We start from the raw sequence: 25,202 nt of genomic DNA on the forward strand, positions 1-25,202 counted from the left end.
CTACATATAAGTTAAGATCACACTAACTACTCTCACATATATCTCAAGCACACACATGTGCGCGAGCAGACACACACACAAAACCCTAAAATATAAATGTTTCTAAATATGAGAGGCATTTACTTTGTTTCCTTACAAAATTAAAACTGCTGTTTATTGCCAGTAGTCATAGCTCTCCTGATTAGTGATATAATACCTCAGTGTTCAACCTTAAGCTCTGCCATACTGAATGCTTGGCTTCTAGGGTCACTATGCCTTTCAGCAGCAGGCTGGCAAAAGGCAAACCGAATGGAAGGGCACATGTAGAAGGTCTTTATGCGATGGGCCTGAGAGAGGCAAGTGTTCTGCCCTTTGCTTCCCAATGGATAGCACTTAGTCACGTGACCTTACTTCACAGTAAACTGGTTTAACTGTATGTCTAGGAAAAAATAACAGGCAGGTTGAATTGGTCTCTCTCATAGCCACTGATGATTTCATAGTTGATCATGAATATTCATATCTAGTAACCATATTTATAAACACATAATGTAAATTTGGGCGGGAGTTCTTTGTTTTTAAAAACAACATCCTGCAAACACACACATCAATAGTGTTAAAAAAAAAGTAAAGCTTCCATTTTTAACATGAAATTCTGAATAATGTTTGAAGCAATATCAACTTATATTTATGGGTTATATACTTATACATACTTATGCATTACTTTTTTTAAAAAATAAATTTATTTATTTTTTTATTTTTGGCTGCGTTGGGTCTTCGCTGCTGTGCGCAGTCTTTGGCTGCAGCAAGCAAGCACTACTCTTCGTTGTGGTACGCGGGCTTCTCATTGTGGTGGCTTTTCTTTGGTGCAGAGCACAGGCTCTAGGTGTGCGGGCTTCAGTAGTTGTGGCACACAGGCTCAGTAGTTGTGGCTCGGGGGCTCTAGAGTGCAGGCTAGTAGTTGTGGTGCACAGGCTTAGTTGCTCCGCGGCATGTGGGATCCCTTACGGCCACTCCATGAGTCACTCCCCCACCGAGCCCGGGGGGTGGGGGCATCAGTCACAGGCCCTAAGGCCTCAGCAGCATTTTGAAACAGCCTATGCATTACTTTTCTTGTATGAAAATGCTTAAATTTTTCTTCATAATTGCATAGTTTTAAAAACTAACATAGAATGATTGCCTCTTTCATACATTTAAACATTTATTTTCTCATATGTGAGGGTATAAAACGTACATATACATTTGGTATATTCTTCAAAATGCCATATTTGTGACTACAGCAGGACATATAAAATATTAGTTTTTATGCTTGATTATTTTTGCTCAGTGTTGTAATTTTTGGAAGTAAATTTTAAAGGGTAGTATAATTCAGAATAAAATATAATTTTGAGATTTTATTTTATTTTTACATAATATCAATCAACAAGCTGATGATAATATATTCACACCTGTCCACATACAGTTTTACAAAGTTTTAACCATTAACATGAATTCATTTCTTTAAGACTAAGTAACACGGAAAATGATTCCCAATTTTTTTCAAAGTACTTTGGGTCCTTCACTCCTATTGTCAAACTAAGAAAGAACTAGAAAAAGTACCAAAGATAAGAATGAGTGGAAGTATGGTTTAGTGATGAAATTTAGTAAATTAGAAAAAATAACCTCGAAACAAAGATTTAAATATTCAAATATACGGAATAATTGAGCTATTACTAATATTACTATAATATAAATTAAATTGCATAAACTTATGCTTAGTGGAACCAAGTGATTATTTTCTAAATCATAACTCAAATAAAATATTCGGCCTCGAAGATGAGGTTAACATATTTGTATGCAGTGCTCCTAGGGAAAAAAAATAAAATAGCATCATTTTCAGGTTATACATCATGCAAGATTGGATTTTAATGTGCTTCAGAATACCTCAGCAATGATACCAAATACAGCAATGCTATGGTAAAAATGTTATGTTAACTGGCATCCTATTTGTGCTTCATAATAAAATAATATTTACATTGAGATTTGAATTTTATTATGTTGGTGTTTTATTTACACTTTGAGTTGTAACATTAATAACACTAGGTTAAATCAGGTCTAGCCTAATTTCATTTTTCACAAACTTGTTTTTATATACATTTGCATAATTTCTAGCAAACAGTAATCACAGTAATTCAGCTCCCTATAACCTCCTCTAACCATGTCATTCATAATTGCAGAAAATAGAAATTAACCTTTCTGAAAGCTGAATAGCATAACACTCTTTGCTGTCACGGAAAAGGTAGCAGGTGTGGCAGTGGGCTGCAGTCATTTGTCAGGTAAACCATAATGGTGGCATCAAGACAAAAATTATGCTAACGTAAAAGTAATGCTTCTCAACACTATTCTTAGCACTCTGTACCAGCAGAATGATAATGAGACTTAAATCACTTCTGAATTTCCAAATTATTTTTTTCATATGGTCGAGTGTTCCTTAGATTCTTTTTTAGATGCTGCGTACGCAGAAGTAAACACACTGAAGGTGCTAAACAAACTGTCAGTGGGTTGAATGTAACCTAAAGCTCAGTGATAATTAGGTAATATTAATATAGTCTCTCACATGATGTTTGTTAATTTTTTATAAATGTAACAGTTTTCAGTATTTATGTTACTTAGAAGTTTAATAACACATTAGGGTCTCCTCTCTCCTTTACACACGTGTTTAAGTTTCTCAGTAAATGACATATCAAAAATATTGTCTTCTTCCTTGTGACTCAAATTTACAACCTGAGTTTGAGGCCTGAACCTGCCTTAGCAATGTGAACTTCAGAAAGTAAGTTAATCTCTCTTGATGTTTGGTTTCTTTATATGTTAAAAAAACAAAATAGTAACCACTCGTTGTCATTGTAAGGGTTGGTGGTATTATGTGTATAAAATCACTTCGTGGATTTTAAAGCACAATATGTCATTAAAATACAAGTGTTACTTAATATTGCTTGACAACATTTAAAATCCTCTAAATTAAGTAAGTCAGTGTTGGGAGAAAATAGGCAATCTATCATTTGAAGATTCCAAATATTGAAGTCTAACTGGTTTTGTATTTTTCTGGCTAGATCTGAAACCCGATAAATCAAAAGGATATCAAGTAGCAGAATAATCTGGTTAGGGGCAGAAGCCTCAGCGTAAGAGATTACGCTGAGGATATCAGTATCACAAACAAAATTCACATGTCTGTGGCAGGCATATGAGCCCCATGATGAGGAAGTTGAAGAGGAGACAAGTGTCTTCCTCCATCACAGAGCTAAACATGGAAACAACTGGGATTTTCACACTGACTACTTGACTGCCCAAGGCCACGTTCATCATTTCTAAGCAGATGCGGTGCAACTTCTCAGCAACCATGAATCTATTAAATTATATTCAACAAAATTCCTGTGGTAAAATAAAGATGGCCACAAAGTCTTTGAGACTCTTTCTATTGAAAGGGGGATTCTAATTCTTCTCCCATTGAATCTGAACAGGTTTCTTAACTCATTTGTCTTACAAAATTAGGCAGTGGTCCAGATTTGGTCTACAGATCATACTTTTTGACCCCTGATAAGAGTGAATTCGGTTTAGCCTGTAAGTAAAAACTGAGTATGCTATGGTACTCTTTACTGCAGCCTTAGAGAATCCCAACAAGTACATCACATTTTCCAAGTGACCTTTAAGAGACTCCCACTTTTTAGTTATTTTAGGAACATACACTAAAACCCATACACTAGGTTACATTCAATGCTTGTTGATAGACATCTGACAAACAGCCATAAGATTTCCTAAGTTGCAAGTATTGTGTTTTATTCCTGCACAAAGTACCCCTTTTCATTGAGACATACAACCCAGTCATTTGTATTTCTACTAAAATACAATAATCATGGAAAGAAATGAGCCAATTATGTTTAGGTTACACAGATAGAGGAGTGAAGTGGGGAATGAGAAAATGAGAAGAATCAATGATGTCTCCTAGCTTTCAGACTTCATCAGCTGGGTGACTTGCAGTATCACTTAGAGATGGAGAATACCAGTGTGATGATTGTAAACACAGCCACCCTTTTCCATTTCTCCCCTCAAGAGGTGGAATCTATCACCCAGTCCTTAGGTCTCTGTGACTTGTGGCCAATGGAACATTAGCTAACTTCACACCACAGAGACCTGAAAAGTACTTGTGAATTTTAGTTTGCTCGCTTAAGAACTTAGAACTCTCCTGCCATCCTGAGAACAATTCCAGAATACCCTGTACACATGGAGAGAGGACCAAATTGATAGCCATTCCAACCAACTCCTTTATGAAACATCCACGGTGGCTGACCTGCCAGCTGGCAGACACATGAACCAATCAGCACAGACCAGAATTCTCCAGTAGGGTCAAAGCCAATTGCCAAACTGCAGAATTGTGAGCTAAATGACTAGTTGTTTTAAACCACAGTTATTTGGAGATTGTATTAGTTACCTCTTATGTAGCAAAGTGCAACAAACTTAGTAACCTAGTAACTTAAATCACCATACATTTCTTATTTCAGTTTTCACTGTTCAGGAGTCAGGGCATGGCTTAGCTGGGTCCTCTGCTAGGGGTCTCTCAAGGTCAAAATTGTATCAATAAGGCTCTGCTTTTATCTAGAAGTTTGACTGGAGAAGAATGTACTTTGAAACACACTCAGGTTGTTGGCAGAATTTATTTCCTCGCGGTGGCAGGACAGAGGATTCATCTTCTTGCCTCCTTTCGGCTGGAGGCTGCCCTCCATCACCAGAGGTTGCCCACAGTTCCTTGCCATATGGGCTTTGCCAACATGGCTGTTTCCTTACTCAGCCAGAAAAGAGCATCTCTGGAGCGAATCTGCCAGCAAGACCAAGATTTCCTTAAATAATATCCTTTTTTTTCTGAATCAGAATTTCCAATGACTGGGACTTCCCTGGTGGTGCAGTGGTTAAGAATCCTCCTGCCAATGCAGGGGACACGAGTTAGAGCCCTGGTCCAGGAAGATGCCACATGCCATGGAGCAGCTAAGCCCATGTGCCACAACTACAGAGCCTGCAATCTAGAGCCCATGAGTCACAACTACTGAAGCCCACATGCCACAACTACTGAAGCCTGGGTGCCTAGAGCCCCTGCTCCACAACAAGAGAAGCTACCACAAGGAGAAGCCCACGCACCACAACGAAGAGTAGCCCCCACTCGCTGCAACTAGAGAAAGCCCACGCGCAGCAATGAAGACCCAACACAGCCATAAATAAATAAATAAATGAATAAATAAATAACATCCTCAGGGAAGTGATACAACATCACCCTTGCCATATTCTGTTGGTTAGCAAGTCACAGGTTCTACCTACACTCAGGGCAGGAGATTATACAAGGTCACGGATACCTGGAATCCATCCACCACAAGGTCATTTGTTACACAGGAGAAGTTAACCGATATGACCAGGTACGAAGACATTATGATTTTGGGGCTTAAAAGAGTAGGTTCTGTAGCTAGACTGCCTGATTTTATATCCTAGGTCTGCCTCATATCTGTGTGATACGAGGCAGTCCATCTAACTTCATCCCTGACCACATAAACAATTTCTATTTTAACAATGTTTGTAGATTTTTGACCTATGGGACTCAGTAATAACAACCAAACAAGTCACAACCATACCGATACCTTTTACTCATATCATATTAATAACAAGAAAAAGAAAACTGGAATAAGATGTATCTATCACAACTTTATACCCAAACACAACTTCCCAGTAAGAAAAAAACATCTGTCAGCATGAGCGCTGTGGAAAACAGCACAATGCAAATCTGCCTTAGGAAGCTTTTAGTGACTTAAATATTGAAGCCGCTGAAACATTAATTTGAATTTGGGATTCATGCTGCAGTGATTTTACTGTATTGTGTAGTTGGTTAGGACTTCCCACCTGTTCTTCCACAAAACTGAAAGTAGGAAACAATTGAAATTTAAGTAGGCTTTTACCTAAACTTTCTCATTTGTAACATCTAAAAAGGCAGGATGTAACAGCTAAGAGGATAAACATTCCATTTGGCTGTTAACAAAGTAATTCCTTTAAACTTTATTCTTCTGTTTAAAATGGAAAATACTGTCTATAAATGCTCTCCTCTTGCACATATTATTTACCCATATGATTTTTAATGTATATTACCAACATGATTGGCATGTGATATCACAATTTAGGCTGAGCATTAAGTGGCATACATAAAATAACATAAAAATAAGACATTTTATTCTTGTATTTTTATTTTTAAACTTTTGGGTACCTCAAGAGTATATTAAAATAAGCCTGACATTTCATGACTTTAGAGGAATAATTGACTCATTATCTATGAACAAAACCAGGGAAAACATAACTACATTGTTTTAATTTATTAATGGCAAGTGTGTGGCATCATAGCTTTAGAAATCCTTGATCCCCTAATTCTTACATAGTTCTTGATCTTTTCTGAAGCAAAATATATTTTTCTTTATTGTCTTATGCTACTTACTGCTTCAGAAAAATCACTCCATATTCATTGCCCTACACTCTTTTGGTGGTTCATTGCCATTAGAATATGTGTTAATGAAAAGATGTTATGAAGACTATCTGAAATTTAACTTATTTAATCTGAGAAAAAAAGCAAATAAGCCTTTTAGGTCATTGCAAACTTGTAAGTTGCAAACAGTAACTTGTAGAATCATTAGGATGCTAAGATGGAAAAAAGAGAGAAAGAAAAGCCCTGAGTATTGAGTATAATGATCTGCACCTGCTTTCAATCACGACATTCTGTGGAAGCATCGACCGTGTTGGAATACAGATTTCAGTGCTTGCACAGCTGGAATACAATGCTACTTTCCAGATAGTGGAAAGTCATTAAGGGCATATAAATAGACCACAATATGATTTTGGAAGATTGAACTATGAAATTTACTGAGGGATAGGATTGTTTAAAACACGTTTGCTTTGTTCAGAACTCCTTTTCTTAAATAGCCTAAAAATAAATACAGAGAGGATCGTGTTATTGCCTGTCTGGGATTGATTTACACGAAGTCTATAAATACAAGAGTGATTGCCATCTAATGTGGGAGCTATCGCTTCTGTCCAAAAATAAGCCCCTCTGTATGGCTCCAAAGGGTAGAAATTCTGCTACCAGGGGAACAGACTTGATTCTCCACTTATCTTTTAATGACTTCCTGCAGGCAAAAACCTGGAGCCAAAATCCTACTGACATCTGTTTGCTGGTATGGGTCTTGTTTAGAACCCCAGTACTAGATAATTATTCATTTTTTGTTGGCATTAGGATTGCATAGCTCACAATGTTTCACAACATGTAAGCTGTAATAAATAAAGGAATCCACAAAACTCTTCTCCTAAGTGCTCATTTATATAAAGCATCAGCAAAACAAACCGGAAAGCTTATACCATTTATTGCTAGATTGGCACTGTTTACAGTTCACATTTATCATTAACAAATGGAAGAAAAGGAAACTGCTAGCTTTTTCATCTTAAACCAGGTCTGATATTTTAATGATCAAGGAAAACTTCATATTGAAATTTATGCTATTATGTAAGTCATCCTGTGGAGTATATTCTTTTATCCTTAGTATTTATTTTTAAGGCACTGTGACTTCACTGACTTAGAAAAATGTGGACTTAAGCCTAAACCTGACCTTAGAGAAAATCTCTTAGCCCTTCTAATCATCTTTACTCCCATACTACATGGAGATAACAATATTTATTTCATAAGGGCACAGTGGAAAATAATTTAACAGACATAGGGTATATGACATCACTATCTTATTAATGCTTTATTTTCTCCCTAAACTCTTCTGCTACTTGTTTTGAAGTATTTAATTTTAAGCACAAAGCGATGCTGACCAAGTTGTTTCGCATGGAAAGACAGCCCTTGTCAATTCAATTTAAAGATAGGTAAGTTGTGAGCCAACCGCATAATAGAACTATTAATATGGCACTTACCAAACTGAGAGAGATCCAAATGGGGCCCATGTTTATGGGAGGCTAAAGAATGTCCCCGGGAAACCAGGACCTATTTCCCACAACCTGTGAATATCACCTTACATGAAAAAAAAAGATGTGATGTAAGGATTTTGAGCTCCTATCCTGTGATTTCTCTCATTGGTTGATTTACGGTGCTTTACCTAAATCACCACTTAAAAACTTAGGCACTTATCCCCCTGCTCCTAGGAATCTTTAACTGCTGATGGCTCATACTGACAGGCTTCTCTGGGACATATCCGTGGCTTCAGGGAACTGCCTCACCAAAGGAATCTTGTCTCCCAGGGAACAAGGCACAATAAGTGATGTGCAGAGGTGGGGCTACAAAGGTCTGACCCTTGCCTGAAATGGGAACGGTTGTGAAGGGTCATTGCAGATCTAGAGCTCTCCCAAGGGTGAGTGAAGCTTCAGATGTCATCACAGTGCAGCTCGGCTTCTCCTTGTGCCAATACTTCCTTGCAAATATATGTTTAGGGAGAATCACCATTAATCTCTAAAGAATGCTCCATCTCAAAGTCTGTTTTCAAGAAATTCAGTCTCATTAGCTAAACCAACACAAAATCAGCCAGTAGGAAAGCCCAGGCAATGACCTTCATAGCAGCCAGTCTACCTGGGCTCACAGCAGAGGAGAGAAAAAGGCCAAGAACGGAAGAAGTGGGAGTGGGATTGAGATGCAAATACAGAATAATAAAATACTATCAACAAAATTTTGAATAATCTCTTACATTTTGTAAATTATGACTTTCTTTCCTTGCTAATAAGTTTATGGCAAATTTAAGTACAAATAGACCTCAAATTCCAATAGTACATAGGGTACCATCTTAATAAACATGTACCACAAATACCTGCATCTTCACTGCACTTTGCTCACTCTGTTGAGTTTTAACCAATGTCCAGATATGAAACCAATAACTTTTTCATGACACACACACCAAATTTTATTTCAGATGTTCAAGGCTTCTCTTTTCAATTTTATGATTCTCCCTAAATTATTATTATATAAATATAAATATGGATAAAAATAATATGTTCCCAAATTAGTTGTGACAATGCTAAAAGAGCTATCCAAGTTTCCCTTAATTGTAAACATAAGACATATAAAGATGGGGGGAATGTAAGGGAAGTATAAAATGACCTTTTAAAAACCCAGCTCCATAATGCTGAAAAAAAGTTCTACCATTCAACAATTATATTTTCTATGATTTAGACTCATAGAAAAGAGAGATTGTTCAAGATGAAGTAGAATAAATGAGGTAGATGAAGCAATAATCAGTAGAGCACAAGACAATGAACTTGAAGATGTATGGGACTCTTTCATAAACCTCACTATCCTCATAAGTGTTAAAAGTAAGGGAAGATTCATACCTAAAGTGGAAAAATAACAGTTCATGGATGACTTAATCTTGCTTCATCTACCCTTCCACACTTTATTATTCAGCAAGAGATGGTTGGCTCTATTAAAAAGCGAATTGTGTTTACAGACATTGTTAGACAATTTTTAAAATAAGATAAATAAAGCGTTTATACTGATGACAATGATTCAATAAAAAGAAGAGAATTTTTGATCAAAAAGTATGGAGAGTTTCTCAAGCCATGTCCTTGTAGACAAGTGAGAGAACCTGTGTATTAGATAAGAGCATCACTATACAAGAAAAGGTATAGTATTGACATAAGATTGAGATGCTGGTAGGCGAGTAGGTATGTTTAGGAGATTTCAGAATATTTCCTCTTTTTTATTGTTTCCATTTTTGAAGAAAAAAATAAAATAATCTGTATTTTTTTGTTATGTTTTTAGATAACCTTTGCAAGTTAAAGAAGTTCTCTTCTATACCTACTTTGCTAAAAAAATCGTGAGATTGTTATTCTTTTTATGATAAATGAATGCTGAAGTTTTACAAATATGCTACCTTTACTGCAGTGAACCCATTGTTTTACTCTTTATTCAGTTAAGATATTGATTTACCTTTGTTAATTTCTAATAATAAAACTTATATTCCCCTAGATAGATCAAATTTCTTCAAGATGTATTTACATATTTCTGAATTTGTTTTGATTTTTTTTTTTTTGAGAATTTATTACACCCATGTTCCTATGTGAAACTGACTAGTCATTTTCCTTTTTCTTACTATCCTTGTCAGATTTTGGTGTTAAGGTTTCCCAGCCTCATGAAATGAGTGTTCATCTATTCTCTAGAAGAGCTTCTATAAGATTGGAAACATTTCTTCCTCATTTGTATGGTAGAATAAAAGCTAAGCCATCATGACCTTGAGTTTTATTTGTGGAAAAAATATTGATAACATTCCATTTCTTTAAAATATATAATACTTATTAACTTTTTTCCATGGGAAATTTAGCAAGTTACTCTTCACATCTATTTTCAAATCTATTGCTGTTAGATTGTTCATAATGCCCTTTTATTACCTGTTTAATGTTTTCTCCAGCTATAGTCACACATTCTCTGTCATAACTGATATTCATATATTTATGCTTTCTCTTTCTCTTTTTTTCTCTCTCCATTAAGTAGCCATTGTTTTGTTGATTGTATTATTCTTTTAGAAGAAACATTTTTTGGAGCTTTGTTGAACTTTGCTGCATGTACACTTGCTATTTAATTATTTTTCTCAAAAATGTTTTCTTCGGTCCACTTTTTAGACCCAGGTTGCTTTTCATTTTGCAACTTTTTCAGGTGATACTTTATTTCTAAGGTATACATTTAAAATTACAAATTCCTTAAAAATGCTGTTTTACTTTTTCAGACAAGATTTGATATGCATTATTTTGTTATCAATTAGAATCTTTTCTTAATACACTTGTGTATTTCTTAATATCTAAAAATGTGAGGTGAGGGGTATTTTACTTGTAGTTTGCCATTGATTTGTAATATAATTGCATTGTATTTTTAAAATGTCTTAATTTCACTTCTGAAAGGTTTTGTGATTTGCTTTCGGGTCTAGTATATTTGTAAATGCAGTGCTTACAGTGCTTATAAATGCACTATATATGCTTAAAAAATAATGTAGAGTCTAGAGTTACTTACTGACTGAATTTTGTCCACTTTCTGCTTTTTAAAGTTATCTATTTTTATATAAAATAATTATTTTTCTAATGATAAATAAAATTTATAGTGCAAGAATATATTTTATAGTGTCTACTTTAAAAACATCTTATTGCTATCCAAAGAAAGTTGAATAAAGTAGATATTTATTAAAATAAGGCAAATTCTCCTACCGTCCCATAAGCACATCTCACCAAGTTATAAACTAGTTTTTAGAGCAGCTTCAGATTAAAGAAGAGTGAAAATATTTGAATCTACTGAAGTAGATTCAACCAGCTTTTACTTCCTCCCTACCAAAATGTTTATTTACCACACAGCAGTGAGAGAATTTCTTTAACATACAGGATACCCTGTTCTTTTAATTTTAGAAAATGAATAAACTGTGTCCCATGTAATATTTGGGACATGTTTTATTTCACATTCATTCATTGTTTATCTGAAGTTCAAATTTAACTGAGCATCATGTGTTTTTTGTTTGCTGAATATAGATGTTTCTCTTCTGCTCAAAATTCTCCAGTGGCTTTCCAATCTCATACAGAGTAAAAGCCAAAGTAAAAACCAGTTTTAGACATGGCAACACAAGCTCTGACCTGGACTAACTCTCTGATCTCATTTCCTATAATAACATCCAACATTGCTCCAAAATATCCACAGTGATCTTCTTGCTTTCCCTGGACGACACAGAACACACGGCCCCAGGGCCTTGCTATTCCTATCCTCAGTTTCTTCAGGTGCTTGTTCAAATGGGTCACCTTTTGAGAGAGTCCCTCCCTGACCCTTATGTCAAACAGCAACAATTTCCACATGCCCTGTCCCTTGCACTCATCTTTCTTTGGGATACTTATCACCATCTGATGTTATCTAATTTTGTTTTCTGACTCTCTCCCAAATAAATACATTTAAGCTCTACAAAGCCAAAGACTTTGTTTTACTCACTATTGTATACAAGATGCCTAGAACTGTACCAACATGTAGTAGGGACTCAATATATTTTTGCAAATGGAATAAATGGAATAAACCATTGCTTATCCAGAAGGTAACAGAGTTGTTTTCATTCATAATATTATTCTCCAGTGTACCATCATCCCAAACATTGTGTATACAAGTCAAAGGAATTTTCTGTAGAGTATCAAGGTGATTTAAATGATCATTTCAACCCAAATTGTATTTAGCCTTCAATTAGAAAGATTAATATTTAGATGAGAGAGACATCAGCTATTTTCATGCCCTCTTATGCTTTACTTAAAAATTATTGAAGCAAATAAGTGAGAGACTTTAAAATTAATGACGTTATCATATTACTAGATATAGTGTTGAAAGCAATTAAGATTTTTATGATTTGGCTTTAAATTTACCTATGCAATTATTTTGACTCTTCTCAATATTTTTATAAAACGGTACCTAAACTTTTATGATTTTTTTAAAATATGATTGCAAACATTGCATGTGTTTCTTTTAAAAATTTGATGTATTAAAGGATAATAAAATACTAAAAAGTCAGAGATGCATATAACTCTACCCCTACAAATAATCAAAACTAGCCACGCAAGTCCAGTGATACTTGATGATTATGTTTCTAGAAGCTGCTCTGAGATCGGGATTGGAGCTCATTCAGATCACTCTCTCATGCTAAGGTATAGTTTGTAAAGAATGATATAGTGCCAGAGTGGTTGCACTCAGGGACTTAAAACCTCAGCTGTAACCTCAGTGCCAGCCCCCTACATAAACAGTCAGACCACTGTGTTTATCCATGGATGCCACAAAGACCTCCACTTCCCTCAAGATGCTTTCCTCTTAAGAATCTGGAGAATTATCTTTCCAGAGGACATGAATTAGAAGCTTTCCATCCCATTATGGAGGTTCCAAAAATATTGAGGGAAAAGAGGTCCTGACCCTAATTGTTTTCTTCCTAAAAAACTCCTTGAGCATGTTGGCAAAGGTGCCTATAATTTAGTATTCAGCACTGCCATTCCAAGCGTATTTAGCACCTTCACTGGCCTACAAATGTATTGTTAGTTTGTTCTACAGGGAAATGAGTGGTTACTTGCTTTACATTTGCACAACTATAAAAAAAAAAAGGCCATTCAGCAGTTAACTCTGTGTAAGGAAAGGGTGGGCCTTGCTCTGGTCTGCTCTTTACAGAGAAACAGTGCCTCTCTCCAGTTGCTCCCTTATATCATTATGACAAAATAACTGAGAAGACCTGGAAACGGAACTTTATCTTAATTTTAATTTTATTTTTAAATATTTTTTGGCTGCACCATGCATCTTGCGGGATCTTACTTCCCCCACCAGGGATCAAACCCATGCCCCCTGCAGTGGAAGTGCAGAGCCCTAACCACTGGACCACCAGGGAAGTCCGCAGAGCTTTATTATTTTAAATAGCTACTGCATTTTGATATCTTAATTCAAATATTGTTAACATTAACTCTAACACTTGGTTGAAAACATGTGTATGAGAGTGAAGATTAAGGTTTAGCTCGGGCTTATTAACAAAGCAGAGACTAAAATATGTTGAAAATATTTCTCTAAATTTCATGCAATTCAATTATCATAATTACTACAAAGCTGCATACACTACGAAAGAGAAAAACCAAAATTGTCTATTAACACTGAGACTCCTCCCAACTATATAGCTAATATTTATTCTAAACAAAATTGTTATTGAAAACTTTAAGTTGCTTGGAATTTTATAAGATGCCTCCAACTAGCATTAGACTGTGGAATGGCTGTATTTTATTTCATCTGTGCCTCTTTTTTTTTGGTGGAAAAGGCCTTTGAATTATTATGATTTCAAGATGAACCCAGTGGCTTAAATTCTTACAATATTTCTGAAGGTACAAGCAAATTATGTTATTTCAAGTTAAAGCAGTAGAGTCATTTCCAAGTTCTCCCTCGTGATGAGTTTATTTCAGAGAGAGAGAGCACAAAGAAATAAGAAAACAAAAGTATTTTTCAGGAATTACAGATGCAGGCTTTGCCAACAACTCCAGTTCAGGTATCAAATTGGGGCTCCTGTCCTGGTGACACCCGCATCTTACCAACCCAGCTCTCTCCTCTGTCTGTCTCTCTCCCCTCTTCCTAGGCTCAGTACCGATTCTACTGCCCTGTTTCTGGGCTTTCTCTCTGGGCATTATATTTAAAACTCCCAATCAGAGAGGATGTGGTTACACTGTTTTGTCACTATCAAACTGAGATCATCCCTATCGGGTAAGTGTGTGTTTGCGCTCTTGTCTTTTGCTTTTTGTTTGTTTGTTTAATGCAGAAAGATTGGGATTGACATTATCACACTAATATATATATAGAATAGATAACTAATAAGGACCTACTGTATAGCACAGGAAACTCTACTCAGTACTCTGTAATGGCCTACATGGGGAAAAAAATCTAAAAAAGAATGGATATATGTATATGTATAACTGATTTGCTTTGCTGTACACCTGAAACTAGCACAACATTGTAAATCAACTAAACTCCAGTAAAAAGTTAAATAAATAAGTAAATCAGATTACTCTCCCCATCCCCCCAAAAAAGGCATGGTCTTAAGTCCAGTCCCAAACTACCTTTGTCTAAGATGCTGATTCCTGATTCAATTACCTGTGGATTAAGAATCAAATGTCAATCAAAGGACTGTGATTATGACTTTATTATAGAGTTTCAGGGTTGGTCTAGTAGTCTAGAAATATTTAGCCATAAACATGGAAGAAATGTTATTTTTTATATACTTTCAATTAAATAAATAGTACTTACGAAGACTCTAACAATAATTTACAAATTCTTACCAGACTGAAAACAGCATGCTATTCTAGACATTATTATGTTTGTGGCTTTAGAAAGCATTACTAATGCAAATACATGTCATCGAAGTGTATTTTTTAAAAGTATTTTTAAGCGCCTCTTTGTGAATTTGATCTCTCTCTCTTTTTATTCATTTTTTTCAACTTAGTTTCAATAAAAAATTAAATTAAAAATATAATAGCTTTTGCAGAATGTTTGCCAAAGCTATAGTTCATATTTATTTACTATAATAAACTGAATATTTTGTAATGTACATAGGCATTATCGGTTTGCACTTACATAAAAATTAATTTGTTAAAATTTTTACAAATACAAAAATGTATGTTACTTGTCAAATCAACATTTTCTTACTGATGTTATAATAATTATAATTATTGACTGCAATGAATTTCTTCTGTTAATGAAAATGTTTTCCTTCACTATAAAACTGTGTTGGCATATATATACATATATGTATATACACACAATGGATTATAATTCAGCCATAAGAAAAGGATATCTTGCCATTTGTAACAGCATGGATGGACTTTGAGGGCATTTGGCCAAGTGAATTAAATCAGACAGAAGAAGACAAATACTCTATAATCTCACTTATATGTGAAGTCTATAAAAACAAAATAAAATACCCCCCCCCAAAAAAAAACTGATCGCATAGATGCAGAGAACAGATTGGTGGTTGCCAGAGGCAGGTTGACAGGGGGTGAAATGGGTGAAGGGGGTCAAGAGGCACGAACTTCCAGTTACATAATAAATAAGTCAAGGGGATGCAACATACAACATGGTGACTATAGTTAATAATACACTACTGAATATTTGAAAGCTGCTAAGAAAGTAGATTCGAAATGTTCTCATAAGGAAAGAAATTGTAACTATGTATGATGATGGATGTCAACTAGACTCATTGTGGTGACCATTTTACAATATATACAAAGAGCTAACCATTATGTTGTATGCTTGACACAAATATATAATGTTATATGTCAATTATATCTCGATTTTAAAATGTTTTATTAAAGTCTTCTTTCTGCCCATTCTCTGATCTAACACAATTGTTGTATTCAATTATGCCTGTATTTGTTTATACAGGTTTCTAGTCTACTTTGAACCTCATAATAATAATTATATTGAAACTAATTTCTCTGACAAACATTTATTGTGTCAACTATATGTGAAGCACATACTAGGCATCGAGGAGACAGAAATGATGAGAACTGAGTTCTGCCCTCAAGAACATTTGTCTTAGCACTTATTCCATGTGTGTTTTAAGCCAGGAACTATGCTAGCACTTTCTATGCATTATCTCATTTGATCCTCTTTCCAGAGAAGAGGAATTGCGGCTTCTAGGAGCTCCTAGCTTGATCAAGATCACAGATAAAAACCAGCAAAGCTGAATTGAATCCCAGGCTGCACAACTTCCAAACCCACACTTTTAATCCCTAAGTTCCTCTTTAATGTGGGAGTTCACACCAGGACAAAACAATGACTCTTTTTCACTTTGCAAACAATTTCTATTTTTTTTTAGTAACCTTTATTTACAAAATTTGCAGATGCTTTATACCCAAAAGACGGTTATTTTAAAACTACTTTTGTGGAACTATGTACAATGAAAGCTATAGAAGTTGTTTTATGTAGGAAAAGAAAGCCAGAAAAGACTGTAGCCAATAATGATTGTGTGATCAGTTTCATCCATTCTCAAAGGAAGAGTGGATAAAATGACTATGAAGATGATCAAGATGGTAAAATGTGCTATAAAAAGTGATAGAGGGCTTCCCTGGTGGCACAGTGGTTGAGAGTCCGCCTGCCGATGCAGGGGACGCGGGTTTGTGCCCCGATCTGGGAAGATCCCACATGCCGCGGAGCGGCTGGGCCCATGAGCCATGGCCGCTGAGCCTGTGCGTCCAGAGCCTGTGCTCCGCAGAGGGAGAGGCCACAACAGTGAGAGGCCCGTGTACCGCAAAAAAAAAAAAAAAAACAAAGTGATAGAATATACTTTTATCATTATTAAATTTAATCAAATTTAGGACCCTACAGTCACATATCCAATGCTTAGAAATGTCAGGTTTAATTATATGATATTATTTGCTCTTTTTAAAAAATAACTATGGTCCTTATTAAGAAAATATAATTTACTGAGCACCTATGTTTCAATGACAGAACAAAATAGACTATGTGGACAGATTTTTGCACTTCGACTCTATGATTCTTATAAATTAAACCCAAGTCTGGCTTACTAAAGGAATAACAGTCTCAAACAGATTCCAAAACTGTCCACACTTACATATTGTTGCAGGCTATCTAGAAACACTTTCCAGGCCCCAAAGATAAAAGGCAAAGACATAGAACAACAGTGAGGGAAGAAAAGAGGTTTCCCTTGGTTTTCCTTCCTCCCAGAAGAGAAGGGAAAACTTAGCAGATGTAGTGGAAGCTGACTGAGATCGGGAAAACCAGGCAAGTAGGAGACTCTCAGATCCCTCTCTGCCTAAATACATGGTGTGTTATTTCCATTTCATAGCCACTAGGACTGCTTCCAGGTTGACATTGGCGAGAGTCACAACCAGAAGTTCAGCACAGGCATCACTGCTCTGGAAATCCCAGACAAATCTAAGGGGCTTTATCACTCTCTAAGAAGGGTTTTGACCCCAGGAGAGGGCAAGATGCAGACAGGAATCATCTGAGCACCCAGCCAGGACTACACACAAGTCCTACTAAATGCACCAAGCCTTCCACCTGCCATTTGCAATCTGAGATGGATTGTGTGACAAAGAACCTTTGGGTCTACTGTACCATTTGTAGTCTGAGTCCTCCTAGTTGTCAACTTTGAGCTTAACAAATATTTTTATTTTCCAAAAGGCAGACTTCTGCATAAAGCGGTAGCTCTCAAGACTAACTTTTCGCGATGGGCCTGGAAAAGTCTCATTTGAAATTCAAAAATGATCTGTGACATTTTTTTCGTATGCTATATGTGTTTCCCCTGAGGCAACATTTGCTAATGACTTTGTAAATCAAGGGATAGTAAGTATATAAAGAAATCCAGAAAGAAGCATGTCTGTTGAACATTTTCACATGCTATTTGGTTCCAGGAGTCTCTGCATTTGTAAATAACTAAGGCAAGATATACACGATATCCTTAAATAATTTTTAGTACAAAGTAAAAATATTGACAGACATCAACAAAAGTTTAGCTCAATAATTTTTTGACCTTAGTATAAAACAATTTCAGTATTTTATTTCATATATACGTCGTACAGATTTAAAGCAAAAACCTGGAATTCAACCTCCAGAACTAGAATCTTAATTCAGTTCTATTTCTAGAATTTAAATTTAAGATTTTTATTACTTTCAAACAAATACATTACTATAAGAAAGATACTGCGCCAGGCACTATGTCTAGAGACATGACTCTCTTTGAAGATAAATAAGCATGTGAATATCTATAATTCAACATACAAAATGATTTAGAAATTAATTTTTTAAAAAATCTATATCACTGTAGACAAAGCAACATTTGGTATAGTGGGTCTCTTTCTAAACCAGACCCTAATACAGGAGATGCCATTTTCACAGGCTGGTGTACTGTAACTTAACCGTCCCTGGACTTACGTGCCTTTGAAATCCGAAGGAGTCCTTGAGCATTTTTTGTAAGACCAATATCTTCCCTAGTTCCTTTCTAAGATGGTGGGGTGGCAGTGCAGTTTTCCCAGTTCTTCTGGGGCCTTTCCAATATTGCACAAAAACAAATCTCAGTAAGAGAATGTTAAGGGAACCCATGCTTTAAAATGTCTTGGCACAATACAATAATTTTTAATCAAAGAATATGTCAAGCATACAAAGTTAGCACTAGCACGGGGCATATTCCATATCTCTAAAATTATTACGCATTTCTACTATTAAGGTGAATCAATAAATCCTGATTCATTCTCTATGCTACTAAACCATGGTCTTCTCAAGGAAAAGAACCATCCTTTACTTTAACCTCTCTGTCTAACAGCCCTTAACATTATCTCCATCATGTAGACTTCCCCTATGGTAAAAATCCCAGAGAACCTATAAAAACCTATTTAACATATACATATAATAAAACTGGGCATTCTCAGGTAAAATATAAAAAGTAATGCAGCAAAAGCAAGAAATAAAACAACAAGAAACAAAGGGAAAAAGGAATTTTAAAGTAAATTTGCATTAATTTGCTAGTATTTGATTATCTGCATATTTATTAAAAATGACATAGTTCTGATTGGCATTTTCATTTTCTACAAGACTATTATTGATTAATGCTACTGCCTTTATAGCAGTTAAGCTTATTTTAAAGCTTAGTGTTTTCCTTTTATTTTTTTCCTGGCTATTGGTATATCATTGGCAATATTAAACCGTATAGATTATGATTAAGATAATACTGTGCCTTTACTTTGAGAATATAGAGAAAAGAGTAAGGGTTAAAGGGATCTTTGGGTATAATTAAGGAATGATATACCTATTAGTCTTCTAAATCATTCTAAGGGGACTGAAGCAACTTAAAAGAAAAAAAGAAACATTTAGACTACACGTTTCCTTAGGCCCGCGGTCCTCCGGTTTTCACTGCTAACGGAAATCATCGTAGATATTTACCAGAGTAAGACACAGACAGGGAGGATGACAGAGCAGTGGAGATTACCCAGTTGGCTAGGAACATTCCTGATAACATGGCACCTAGAGAAAGTGACTTTTCCATATATCACCCACCAAACATTTTGTATATCTGACACTTTTTAGTTTCAGTATTTTAAAAGTAACAAAGTGTATCTTAAAATTTTTGAATAATTTATACATGTTCTATGTTCTATTTAACACCTTTCACTTAAATTTCAATGTTATTGCATGAGTTAAATGCACTGATGATAAGAACTAAGTTCCATGAAGACAGAAACATTTTTGCCTTGATCAGCAGAGTACATCCAGTACCCACACATGGTTTATAGCACATAACAATCCATAGTCCCCCAATGAATATTTTTTTTAATATTAGGGACTATTAAGACATGAATAAGTTAAGATTCCTAAAGGCTTTGAAAAATATTGGATCAACATTCTTGTAAAAATATAGTTTATAATTTTTGCACTAAATAAATAAAATGGGGCTTCCCTGGTGGCGCAGTGGTTGAGAGTCCGCCTGCCGATGCAGGGGACACGGGTTCGTGCCCCAGTTTGGGAAGATCCCACATGCCGCAGAGCGGCTGGGCCCGTGAGACATGGCCGCTGAGCCTGCGCATCCGGCGCCTGTGCTCTGCAATGGGAGAGGCCACAACAGTGAGAGGCCCGCGTACCGCAAAAATAAATAAATAAATAAATAAAAATAAATAAATAAATTGCCTTAAAATATGATAAAATAATGTATTCTAATATCCTAATCAATATAAATTTCCTTATGGTATATATCCTATTACTAACAATGAATGTCTTAATGATTATGTATTTCTTCCAGCAATTTGTTCTAAATTGTATTCCGAATAAAAATCCAGCTTCAAAGAATGGTGGTTAGTTAACTAACTTCTGAAATTCTTAAAGATCTCAATTAGCATATTCCCTTATTCCAAAGTAAATACATAGAGATAGGCATTTAAAACCTAATGTAGAAAAAAATAATTTTTTGACATATATAAAATCAGGGAATGAATCCAAAGCAGTCTATTTCATTCTGCTACAAATTGATGAAAAGCAAACTGGCATAAACAGTAATTACATTTCAGGCACTGTTCTGCAAGGCATGTTCAGCTTCTGAAGAATAGAGCAGCTGCTTGTAAAATGTGACAATCTCTTCCTCTTAAGAGAGGAGCAGAAAAGTCTCATAAAAGCAGAAAATCACATGAATGGAATAAGTGTTTTTTTCTTTTAAATCTACGGATGGGTAATAAACTATAACTTGAACAAGCAGGAAAAAAATGTAATACTGGTTTCTACATGAATATTATAGAATGTTAGTATTTTCATTATTTCTTATAAATTTTCAGATATAGCACAAATCATTCAAATATTTTAAAAACTGTAAACTCTATGTTTTATGCTATCTGTCACAAAATGTAATCTCAGAGTAGATGATATTCAACATAAAATCTGAAACCATTCCTGATACAGCTCCATAGGTAATGCTCACAAGTCGTTAAACTGATTTTCAGATTAAATCTGCTGCAACAGTTTCAAAATTAAGTACCATATCTGAAATCTTAGCACATCTTTTATTTGAGCTCAAACTACTTCAAACTGAGTCACTTTTCTCTGATTAAAGCCTTGGCAACCACCACTGAGAGCTTGCTTTTAACGTGTCAATTCACAGACTTCAGGAATTCTACTTTTTCTAAAGTTCACTCAGGATTTAGCAAATAATTTTCAGATTTCAATTCAGGGGAGAAATGGTACCAAGAGGACCTATTTAAGGATGACACCTTTTCCCCCTATTCACTACTCTCTGTTGAAAAACTTGTAAATATAAAAATTACAAACAAATATGATTCAGAGGAGTTTATCAAACTGGATTTGACTAACACGTCTAGTCTTCTGATGCCAAGATAAAGTAAGGATGCCACCACCAAAATAAAGTAGCCTAGCATAAGTTTCTCATATTTTCTGGTATTTTCCCTTTTTGCAGAAACAACAGTAATTTCCAACACCATTTTAAAGTGCAGCTAACAGAGTGAGGAAACTTGCTTAAAATTCAGCATCGGAATCTAAACACTTGACTCTAAAGAGGATTCCCCATGGTGGTTATTCAGAATTTATTTCCTTTTTACTTATAAAACATGAATAACTGCTTTCTTGTAAGGCAGAAAACACAAAAAAAAACAAATTTAAATAGGATGTTTTGTAAAATCAGAGAAAACTACAAGGATGGAAATGGGCAAGTACAGTTTTTCAGTATAACATCAGGTCAAAACGATAGCCTCATTTATCAAAAGGGTGCCACTTCTACATTTTATTTAAGAAAACAAGGAGACACGCACTAAATGATTTAGAAATATTTCAAAAATTGCTAATTTTCAGATTGTTATCAGTGGGAAATAGGCAGAAGTATTTACAAAAGCAACAAACAAAAAAGAACAAGCAATCCTTATGGTTGCTTTTTAAATGAGCAGCGATTCCCTGTGGGAGTTATCTTATTGGAAAAGGTTGTTTTCTTAAGTAACCTATGGGATATTTAGGTCATAAAGAGCATTGCTCTAGTGCATTTGAACCAGACTAATAATAAGAAATAATATCAATAGCATATTACCCCCTTAGATCATTAATTTAGTCACTAGTCAACTGTAAATTGGGTCGATTTCTCCCACTGTGTAGAAGTACTTGAACCAAGAGATGAATAATTTCCTGGAATGGATTAAGTTTATTAAAATATCTCTTTTGGGGGACTTCCCTGGTGGTCCAGTGGTTAAGAATCCGCCTTCCAGTGCAAGGGACTCGGGTTCAATCCCTGGTCTGGGAACTAAGATCCCACATGCCGCGGGGCAATTAAGCTTGCACGGCGCAACTACTGAGCCCGTGCGCCACAACTAGAAAGAAGCCTGCGCACCGCAACAAAGAGCCCACGTGCCGCAACTAATACCTGATGCAGCCAAATGAATAAATAAATATTTTTAAAAATCTCTTTTTGGTAATTTGGCATTTAAAATATAAAGCAGTGAAATTCAAACAAGTAGAACTCAAATTGTGAGTAAGATACCCAATATATTTTCCAGTTTAAATAGATTTAGTCATAGTAGAAAGAGAAAAAAATGTCCTTTTTCCTACTTCCTTTCTCTACCTGCCGTTACAACTGCTGGTCCCCAGTTTGGCTCCAAAATAAGCTGCCAGTTCACAGTGGCAAGTTAAACAAGGCAATTTGATGAATATATAAACACAGAACACAAGTGTACCTTTGTACCACTAGCCAGTGCTTTAACTTTTAAGCACCTTGTGGATAAATTTAAGAATGCCTGATTTTCAAAACTTAGAACCCAGGAAGGCAGAATCAGTGACTCAACACTGTAGTAGCATTCATCACCCCATATAGTTATAAAAATTTTTTTTCTTATGATGAGAACTTATTTATTTATAAAATTATGATCTCCTGATATCTCAAAACAGAGGAGTCATAATATCAAGATTAATAACTGTCTCAGGGTATATTCTATGTTCATCAAAAGAAGAATATTTGTAGCTACATGTTCTTCTTTTGGAAGCAAATGTTCCAAGTGAGATTCTTTTTTTTAATTAATTTTTACTGGCGTATAGATGATTTACAATGTTGTGTTAGTTTCTACTGTACAGCAAAGTGAATCAGTTATACATATACATATATCCACTCTTTTAGCCTATTCCCATATAGGTCATTACAGAGTATTGAGTAGAGGGAGATTCATCCTTTGTACATACTGAAGAAAAGAAGATTCTGCATTGCTTTAAAAATTCAGTGAAACCTAAGTAACAATAACTTTAAAGAAATACACATTCTAAAGTGAAAATAGTTTTTGACCTTCTACAACGTTGTCGGATTTTCTGTATCAGGAAGAGATCATTCTTCTCAACAGGGTACCATATATATTGCAAAGTGCAGTGTCCCAAGAATTTTTTAGAAAACAATTTTGTCAAATTATGTGCTTAGCCCTCAAATTAGTCCTTTGAGATGGAAAAAACTTTGGCTTATGAGTTAACTCTTGGTTCACTTGGATTCTAAATCAAAACTGAATGTGGAAAAGAGTGAGAATAATGTAACTTCATAAAATTCTGAGAAGCCAAATGAGTTTCTTCAGTGTGAAAAGTATCTTGAAAAGAACAAAGCACTACAAAATAGCTTCACTTTGTGACGATGATCACTAATAATGATAACAAAAGTGTTTTCTTCATGATTTTTACTATTGCAAGACATGGCAAATTTTCAGAAATTTAACAGTTACAAGACTATCTGAAAATATCAAGATGTTTAAAAGGAACAATTCACTTCACTACAGCCATCACGTAATGATCAGGCTCCCAAGAATCGGCATTGTGAATTAAATAATATTTAACACAAAATAAAGGTAACAAGAGATACATCAAGTAAGATTAAAAAAAAAACTTTCAAGTTTTTCTTTTCATATTGCAGTAACATAAGCAATTAAAAGTTTTAGGAACTATGTATAAATTTACATATGCAATAGCAAAATGATGCATTGCAATGTTGTATTTAAACTCTGATGGTATTAAGAACATAATATCCCAATTTACCTAGACTTACAGAGGCCTTTAAGAAAAAATGTTTGCTTTCATCCATGATGTCCCAGAATACATGCTCTCTTTGACCTAGTAGACATTCTTATATTTTATTAAGTGTATATGACTTAAGCAGTCATCAGTTTTCTTTTGAATGTGTTTAATTTAATGTACATATTTATGTGGCAGGCAGCCTCTAAGTTGATCCCTGATGATCCCAGGCACCTGGTATGGTATAGGTTGGTTGTACTGACTTGCTTCTAAAGAACAGAAAAGAATAGAATATGGTGCAAGTGATGGGGTGTCACTTCTGAGATTATGTTACAAAGAGAGTGTAGCTTCTGCCTTGGGTGATCTCTCTTACTCTCTTCCTTGCTCTGAAGGAAGTCAGCTGCCATGCTGTGAGTTGCCCTGCTGAGTAGCTGCCCCGGCTGTGTACAGGGTTGGAGTGCTGATCAAAGAAAAGACAGTCAAACACTTGACTAGTATGCTCCCAAAGGTACTTCATCAAGGTCATGGAAAGCAAAAAAAGACTTAGAAATCATCACCGAGGAGCCTGAGAAGACATGGTGACTAAATGCCATGTGATATCCTGGATCTGATACTAGAACAGAAAAAGGACTTTAGCGGAAAAACTGCTGAAATCCAAAGAAAGTGTACAGTGTAGTTTAGAGTAATAGGCCAATGTTCCCACTTGAGTTTAGACAAAGGTACCATGGTTAGGGAAAAAAATAGAATTTGGGGAAATTTGGTAAAGTGTAAATAGGAACACTGTACATATTGTCTTTGCTACTTCCCTGTAAATCTGAGTATATATTATGTGTTATACATATAATACATATTGCATATAACATAAAATTAGAAAAAGAGGACACTTGGACAATTAAGGTTTATTAAATGTCAGCTACTTATCAATTTTAAGAGAATGTTATAACTGTCCTTAATAAAATGTACTTTATGTCTCTTAAAGATTAATTCGTGAAATATTCTTCCATGGGGATTTCTCCATTTTAATTTGAACTATGATAACTGATTTTAGTCCTGGGATAAATCTGCTTCAACTCTATGTATTTTTGAATAGTTTTTATATGTAGAAGCTCATTTTATCTTAAAAGTACCTTGTTATATCAACAGCAGATGTTTTAATAAGTCCATTTTAAATATAGTAAAA

Source organism: Phocoena phocoena, chromosome 1 (genome assembly GCF_963924675.1).
Source record: "Phocoena phocoena chromosome 1, mPhoPho1.1, whole genome shotgun sequence".
Lineage (NCBI taxonomy): Eukaryota > Metazoa > Chordata > Mammalia > Artiodactyla > Phocoenidae > Phocoena > Phocoena phocoena.